This window comes from Sarcophilus harrisii, chromosome 2 (genome assembly GCF_902635505.1).
Source record: "Sarcophilus harrisii chromosome 2, mSarHar1.11, whole genome shotgun sequence".
NCBI lineage: Eukaryota > Metazoa > Chordata > Mammalia > Dasyuromorphia > Dasyuridae > Sarcophilus > Sarcophilus harrisii.
The window spans coordinates 325,877,997-325,886,506 of NC_045427.1; positions in this window are offsets into that span (position 1 = coordinate 325,877,997).

The window sequence follows — 8,510 nt, forward strand, 5'->3', positions numbered from 1 at the left end:
AACCACTTTAATGGCTAAAGGGAGAATGGATTAAAGTAGGGAGAAATGAGAGGAGGCAGGCTGATCTACAACGTAAGGCGATGAGGGCCTGTACTATAGTGATAGCAATGTCAGAGAAGAGAAGGGGATGTAATCAAAAGTGAAAATTGACAAAGGTAAAATTGACAGACCTGGGTAACAGATTGGATATGGGTTGGGGGTTGAGGAGAGACAGTGAGAGATTGAGATTGATTCCTAAATTGTAAGCCTGAGGAACTGGAAGGATGGTGTTGCCTTCTATAAGAAAGGAGGGGAGAAATTGGGTTTGAGGGAAAGGCAATGAGTTTCATTTTGGATATATTGAGTTTAAGATGTCCACTGAACCTTCAGTTTAAGATGTCTGACAGGGAACTGAAGGTTTGAGATTGAGAGTTGGAAACAGAATAGATAAGTTTCGGAATCATCAGCATAGAAATTAGAATTAAATCCATGGGAGCTGATTGGATCACCAAATAAAGTAGTATAGAAAAAGAATGGTATCTATGGTTAGTGTGATCTGGAAGAGGATCCAATAAAAGATACAGAGAGGAAAAAAAAGAACAAGAGTAGCATTCTGAAAATTTAGAAGAGAGTGTCAAGGAGAAGGAAGTGATCAATAATGCCAAAAACTGTGAAGAGATCAAGGAGGAGAAAAGACCTTTGGATTTGGCTGCCAAGAGATCATTTATTTTTTGCTGAGACAATTGGGATTAAGTGACTTGCCCAGGATCACACAGCTAGGAAGTGTTGTCTGAGATTAGATTTGAATTCAGGTCCTCCTGACTTCAGGGCTGGTGCTCTATCCATTGCACCACCTACCTACATCTGAAACAAGTGTACTTTTGAATGAGGGCAAGATCAAGAATATAATCATCTTTGTATGTAGATGAAGTAGGGTGTAAATCTTCCAAAGGTGCTGCCATACCAGAGTAAGGCAGGAGAAGTGCTGAGGACACAAAAAGAGGCAAAGGCAGTCCCAGCCCTAAAGGAGTTTACAATAGAATAATAGGTTCTGGAAAACTTAAGTTTATGAAAACAATTCAAGCCATCTGAGTTGATAAGAGACAACATTCCTGCAGATAAAACAGATCTAGATGGCTGTGGCATAGGAAGTGGAGGAAAATAAGGAATAGATTGAGTTCTTTGAAGAAAGGAATTAACAAGTCATTGCTGTGGAGCAATAGTTCAAAATAGTTTTGAGTTAAGAAACTCAAAAGGAAGATTCAAGGTTCCAGTCACTGCTTGCTCAGTAATAGTTTAGAAACCATTTGTGAAGGGTATGATTTTTTTTTTAGATGTTCAAAAAAAATTTTTTATTATAGCTTTTTATTGACAAAAAATATGCATAGGTAATTTTTCAACATTGACCCTTGCAAAAACTTCTGTTCCAACTTTTGCCCTCCTTCCCTCCACCCCCTCCCCTAAATGGCAGGTAGTCCCATACATGTTAAATGTTAAAGTATATGTTTAATACAAAATATGTAAACATATTTATACAGTTGTCTTGCTACACAAGAAAAATCAGACTTAGAAAGAAGGTAAAAAAATAACCTGGGAAGAAAAACAAAAATGCAAGCAATAACAGAAAGAGTGTAAAGTTGTGTTGTGGTCCACACTCATTTCCCAGTGTTCTTTCGCTGGGTTTAACTGGTTTTCTTCATTACCGATCAATTGGAACTGATTTGGATCCTCTCATTGTTGAAAATAGCCACTTCCATCAGAATGGATCCTCATATAGTATTATTGTTGAAGTGTATAATGATTTCTTGGTTCTGCTCATTTCACTCAGCATCAGTTCATCTAAGTCTCTCCAAGCCTCTCTGTATTCATCCTGCTGGTCATTTCTTTTTTTTTCTTTTTTTTTTTTTTTTTTAATTTAATAGCCTTTTATTTACAGGTTATATGCATGGGTAACTTTACAGCATTAACAATTGCCAAACCTCTTGTTCCAGTTTTTCACCTCTTACCCCCCACCCCCTCCCCTAGATGGCAGGATGACCAGTAGATGTTAAATACATTAAAATATAAATTAGATACACAATAAGTATACATGACCAAAACGTTATTTTGCTGTACAAAAAGAATCAGACTTTGAAATATTGTACAATTAGCTTGTGAAGGAAATCAAAAATGCTGGTGGGCATAAATATAGGGATTGGGAATTCAATGTAATGGTTTTTAGTCATCTCCCAGAGTTCTTTCTCTGGGCGTAGTTGGTTCAGTTCATTACTGCTCCATTGGAAATGATTTGGTTGATCTTGTTGCTGAGAATGGCCAGGTCCTTCAGAGCTGGTCATCATATAATATTGTTGTTGAAGTATATAATGATCTCCTGGTCCTGCTCATTTCACTCCTGCTGGTCATTTCTTACAGAACAATAATATTCCATAACATTCATATACCACATTTTATTCAGCCATTCTCCAACTGATGGACATCCATTCAATTTCCAGTTTCTAGTGTGTGGCTCAAATTGGTGAGTGGTCACCATATAATAAAAAGCTGGAAAGATCTTTAGGAGCAAAGCAAAAGTTTATGTTCTCATGAGAATCGGACATCCCATCCATCAAGCAGGCAATGGAAGGGAGGAAGCATCTTCTGGGACAGGTTTTACACTTTAAATAGTCCCTAACACAAACATCCCTCCTACTTCTGACCATCATCCTCATTGGCTGAGGGTCTTACATGCTAAATGAGAAAACTACCCAAGAAATTGAAGTTGGCCAATAAGTACATAGTTGCCCATAGTTGACTAGAGTAGGGAGAAAATGTCATGAGAGGATAGCAGGAAGGGGACTTAGGTGTGCCCCTGAGTCAATGCTCGAGGACCTTCAGACCTACTCCAACTCTGAAGTAGATGAAGCCTTACTTGATTTTCACAACTATCTTGAGAGATCTCATCTCGTTCAGTCCCCTCCTCTTATTTATACACTGAGATCTCTTCAAATTTTTGTAACATAATTTCACATTCCCTATCGAATTCCTCATCCCCTTCTGGCTCCTATTGGTCTTCTTGGGGCACTGGCTCCTACCCTTTTCACACCATCAATCTAACAGACCCTTCAGCTTTCCCTTCCAATATCTAATAATTCTAGATAATAAGTTCGGGACTATTCTAGTTATCAATCAGATCTAGTGCCTTAGCTGTTGGACTGGTGATAATCTCTACAATTGCTTGAAGTCTAATTTATCCTATTCAACATATATATTGGGATTCTATATCCCCAGCTTCCATCTTGAGCCCAGGTGATTGGCCCATACTCTTTAACTATTCTTTCTGGGGGCCAGGTGCCACCCCAACCATTTGCATCTCCAGTCTGGGTAATGGAGGTAGGTAAACTCTGTATCCCTCTTCCCAAATCATCAAACAACTAAATCCCTAAAGATTTGTCTGCCTGTTCAGGAAGAAAGAAGAAAAAAAAATTGGCTTTATTAATCCAATATAACAGATCCCTTTCCAATTAAGGGGTAGGTGAGTACACTGTGAAGACAAGGTGAAATTCCTAGGGGAAAATATATCAGCAACCAAACAAGTGAAGAGACCCAAAGTAATAAGAAGAGTGATACATAGACAATTACAATGCTCTAGGTTCAGAGACTGTGTTCCCATTCAGTGAAGGTCCCCTCCTCAAATGTAATTTGACATCTCCCTTCAACTGTCCACTCCAATAAAGGTGGTGCCACAGGTCCTTTTGTTCTGGTGTGGTGTGTCCAGCCTTGTTCCTGGGTGCGAATAGGAGTGTCTGAGAGGTCAGTATTACCTGGTAGGGTCCGACCCAGCACAGAGTCAGCTTCTCATCCTTCCAGGATCGGATCAACACCCAATCTCCAACCTGAATTCTATGAACAGGGAAACCTAGAGGAGGAGTCTGAGCTATTAACCTTTTCATTGTAGCTTGTCCCTAAAATAGGGTCCCAGTTTCCGATATAAGCCTGGAAAAGATGACTGTACAATAATTCATAAGGTGAAAGCCCAATATCTCTACATGCCTTGGTTTTGCTTCTAACCAGAGCGAGAAGAAGGCATTTAGTCCAAGGTAGTTGGGTCTCTAAAGATAATTTAGTCAGTTGCCATTGTATTTCTTGATTCATTCTTTCTACTTTCCCAGAAAAGGGAGGATGCCAATGGGTGTGGAGATCCCAAGTGATTTCTAAGACCATAATCAGATTCTGCAATACTTGAGCTGAAAAATGTGTTCCCTGATCCGAGTCCACCCTCTCCACTACTCCATATCTGGGAATAATTGTTCTAATAAGACTTTACTGTCGAGGCAGTTGCTCGGGCTGAGGGGAATGCCTCCACTCATGAGGTCATATGGTCCACTATGACCAGCAAGTATTTGAGGCGACCCACAGGTGGCAGCTCAGTGAAGTCCCCCTGGATACTTTGGAATGGTCTAATTCCCGGAGCTCATTCCCCTTTCGGAACATTGAGCAGCCTTGTTAGTCTTTTGACAAATGAGACAGCCGTCCACCAGTTGTCGGGCCATAGTATATAGGCCGGGGGAATCACACCTTGTCAGTACAGCATCACACAGTTTGGACATTCCATTCACTGCCCTGATGCCTCATACTTGCTTTGGTCAGTACCTCTCTGCAGTCAGATAAGAGCCATCATCCCTTCTGAGTTCTCAACTGCTCTGAGAGTCGAGGCCTTCTCTTTTTCCTTCTGGATAAAATTGGGAGAGGGAAGGCTAGGGGGAAGGACAGATATCAAGGCCATTATAGAAGTAATCTCCTGGTCTCCAGCTCCCTTGGCCTCCTCATCTGCTAATCTATTTTCCCTTGCCTCAAAAGAATTTCCCACCTGATGTCCCTTTACATGTATTCCTAGGAGCGAGAATATTTCCAGTATTTCTCTGACTAGTGTATGGTGGATCAGCTCTTTACCCTTACTATTCACAAACCCTAATTCTTCCCAAATTTTCCAAATACACTCACCACACCCCAGACATATTTCAAATTGTATTCTCATCTTGGTCCCTCAATAACTTCAACGCTTGATTTAAGGCATACAATTCACAAGTTTGAGCTGACCCATCGGCAGGTAGACTGCCCTTGGTAACACTGGAAGTTTTATCTCCATTCATAATAACATCCATTTTTCATTTTCCCATCTACCATCCTAGAAGAGCAATCTATAAACCAATTTACTCCCTCAAATATTGGCAATTCTCTTAAATCCTCTGTTACTTTTGTTTGAAAATCAATTAACTTTAAGCAACTGTAAGGGTTCCTTAAATGGGCCACCACAGTGCAACAGGAGGTTTGAGTGGCCCAGAAGTAATTTTCTGTGGCTAGGGACTGCCCCATGAGCAGGATCCTGCCCATATTGAGATAGTTTCTTAACAGGAGAAGGCTCCTTCACTTATTGGCTGTGTGTGTAACCTCACAGATTCTTTTTAAGCCCACTGCAAGCACCAGGTCGCTCTCTTTATCCTGGGGGACCTGAGGCGAGTGGATGGATAGCCAAGAGAGGTAAGGAGCGTGTTCACTAGGGAGTTAACAAGTCAGGGCATTATGTGAGCAAGTATAATAAAGGCTTTAAGTATGCACATGTCAGTTTTTGAGAGTGCTATCAGTTATTAAACTACGATTCAAGAAATCGTAGCCAGAAATTTCTGAAGGCCTCAGAGGAGGTGAGCTAAGTAGAATTAATTGACATTGTAAAGGTCAGTGTACCCTGATGCCCTGGGAATTAGGAGAGACTAGCAATGTGAAATATTGGGTAAGACAAAAATAGAGGGATTGGGAATTCTATGTAGTGATTCATATTCATCTCCCAGAGTTCTTTTGCTGGGTGTAGCTGGTTCAATTCATTACTGCTCTATTGGAACTGATTTGGTTCATCTCATTATTGAAGGGAGCCAGGTTCATCAAAATTGATCATCATATAGTATTGTTGTTGAAGTATATAATGATCTCCTGGTCCTGCTCATTTCACTCAGCATCAGTTCATGTAAGTCTCTGTAGGGCTCTCTTAAATCATCCTGCTGGTCATTTCTTACAGAACAATAATATTCCATAACATTCATCTACCACAATTTACCCAACCATTTTCCAATTGATGGGCATCCACTCAGTTTCCAGTTTCTAGCCACTACAAAAAGGCTGCCACAAACATTTTTGCACATGTGGGTCCCTTTCCCTTCTTTAATATCTCTTTGGGATATAAGTCCAGTAGTAACACTGTTGGATCAAAGGGTATGCACAGTTTGATAACTTTTTGAGCATTGTTCCAAATCACTTTCCAGAATGGCTGGATGTATTCACAATTCCACCAACAATGTATCAATGTTCCAGTTTTCCCACATCCCCTTGTGTGGAAATGTGAAGAACTTACAGATTAAGCACATATTGATCAGAGACTGTTAACTAAAGTAAATCAGGCCTATAGGCCCCAGTCATGTGATCTTAGATAAGGCCCGGACTGCATTCCATTGTCCAAAGAAGGGATTACGGGCAGAAGCTGTATATCACCTTGTCTACTGTATTCCACTGACCAACTAGGGGAATAAAGGTTTATGTGACCTATCACAACATATAGAGGGTGGGATTTTGGAGGTTCTTTGTCTGAAATGTATAAAAGCTGTGAACATTTTCAAGGGAGTGGCTCTCTCCTGCTGTGAATATGGCTCACAGACCAGGATGGGGTCTGCTTCTTGAGATTCTAATAAATAATTCTGCTTTCTATGAGTGATCTCTGAGTAGTCAATTTGGGTAGGTCTTTTTGTCACAAACAGCTGGGGGCTCGTCTGGGATGGGGTCTTTTGGGGAGATGGTTGTGTACCCTGGACAGGGACAGGCACCCACGGAGCAGTTTTCTCATTGGTCTCTGGCTCTGGGTGTGCAGCCTCCTTCCCTCTTAGATAACAGCCTGAAGCAGAGGTACTCAGTGGAAAACAGAATTGAAGACTGAAGGAAGTAGAGCCCTGATGGCTAGCATCACAAGCCTGAAAGATAATTACACGTGTAAACTCAAGGTAAGCAATCAGAAGTCTGGGGATCTATTGGCTGGGTCAAGGGGGGGACCCCAAGAGATTAGCCCATCTAAATTTGTTTTTGTGTTGGGACTGCTTTAGACCCCAGTGAAAGGACTTCTGAGAAGGCTCTTGGGTAGCTGCGGAGGGGCGAGAGAGGACCTCCCCTGAAAACCTGGAGACTGGGTCCAGGGTGGTATAGAAGCAATCCAAGAGTTTGTATCAGGACGTTATCTAGGGAATTCAAGAAAAGTAGAGCTCTGTGCCTGTCTGTGTGTGTATGTTTGTTTGCTTTGCATTTTGTGTTCTGTGTTAAAAAGTTAGCAAGCTTGTAAGAGATAAGAATTCAGCCTCTGTATTGCAGGCTTAGAAAAATATCAGGCTAAAGGCCTCATTTCCAAAATATATAGAGAATTGACTCTCCAACCAAGCCATTCTCCAATTGATAAATGGTCAAAGGATATGAACAGACAATTTTCATATGATGAAATTGAAACTATTACCACTCATATGAAAGAGTATTCCAAATCACTATTAATCAGAGAAATGCAAATTAAGACAACTCTGAGATACCATTACACACCTGTCAGATTGGCTAAGATGACAGGAAAAAATAATGATGAATGTTGGAAGGGATGTGGGAAAACTGGGACACTGATGCATTGTTGGTGGAGTTGTGAATGAATCCAACCATTCTGGAGAGCAATCTGGAATTATGCCCAAAAAGTTATCAAATTGTGCATACCCTTTGACCCAGCAATGGTACTACTGGGCTTATACCCCAAGGAGATACTAAAGAAGGGAAAGGGACCAGTATGTGCCAAAATGTTTGTGGCAGCCCTGTTTGTAGTGGCTAGAAACTGGAAAATGAATGGATGCCCATCAATTGGAGAATCGTTGGGTAAATTGTGGTATATGAATGTTATGGAATATTATTGTTCTGTAAGAAATGACCAGCAGGATGAATACAGAGAGGCTTGGAGAGACTTACATGAACTAATGCTAAGTGGAATGGGCAGAACCAGGAGATCATTATATACTTCAACAACGATACTGTATGAAGATATATTCTGATGGAAGTGGATTTCTTTGACAAAGAGACCTAATTAGTTTCAATGGATCAATGATAGACAGAAGCAGCTACACTCAAAGAAAGAATACTGGGAAATGAATGTAAACTCTTTGTATTTTTGTTTTTCTTCCTGGGTTATTTTTACCATCTGAATCCAATTCTCCCTGAGCAACAAGAGAACTGTTTGGTTCTGCACACATACATTGTATCTAGGATACACTAGGGCATATTCAACATATATATGACTGCTTGCCATCTAGGGGAGGGGATGGAGTGAGAGAGGGGAAAAATCGGAACAGAAGTGAATGCAAGGGATAATGTTGTAAAAAAATTACCCTGGCATGGGTTCTGTCAATAAAAAGTTACTATAATAATAATATATATATATATATATATGTATATATATGTATATATATCAATATATCAGGCTGAATTGTTGG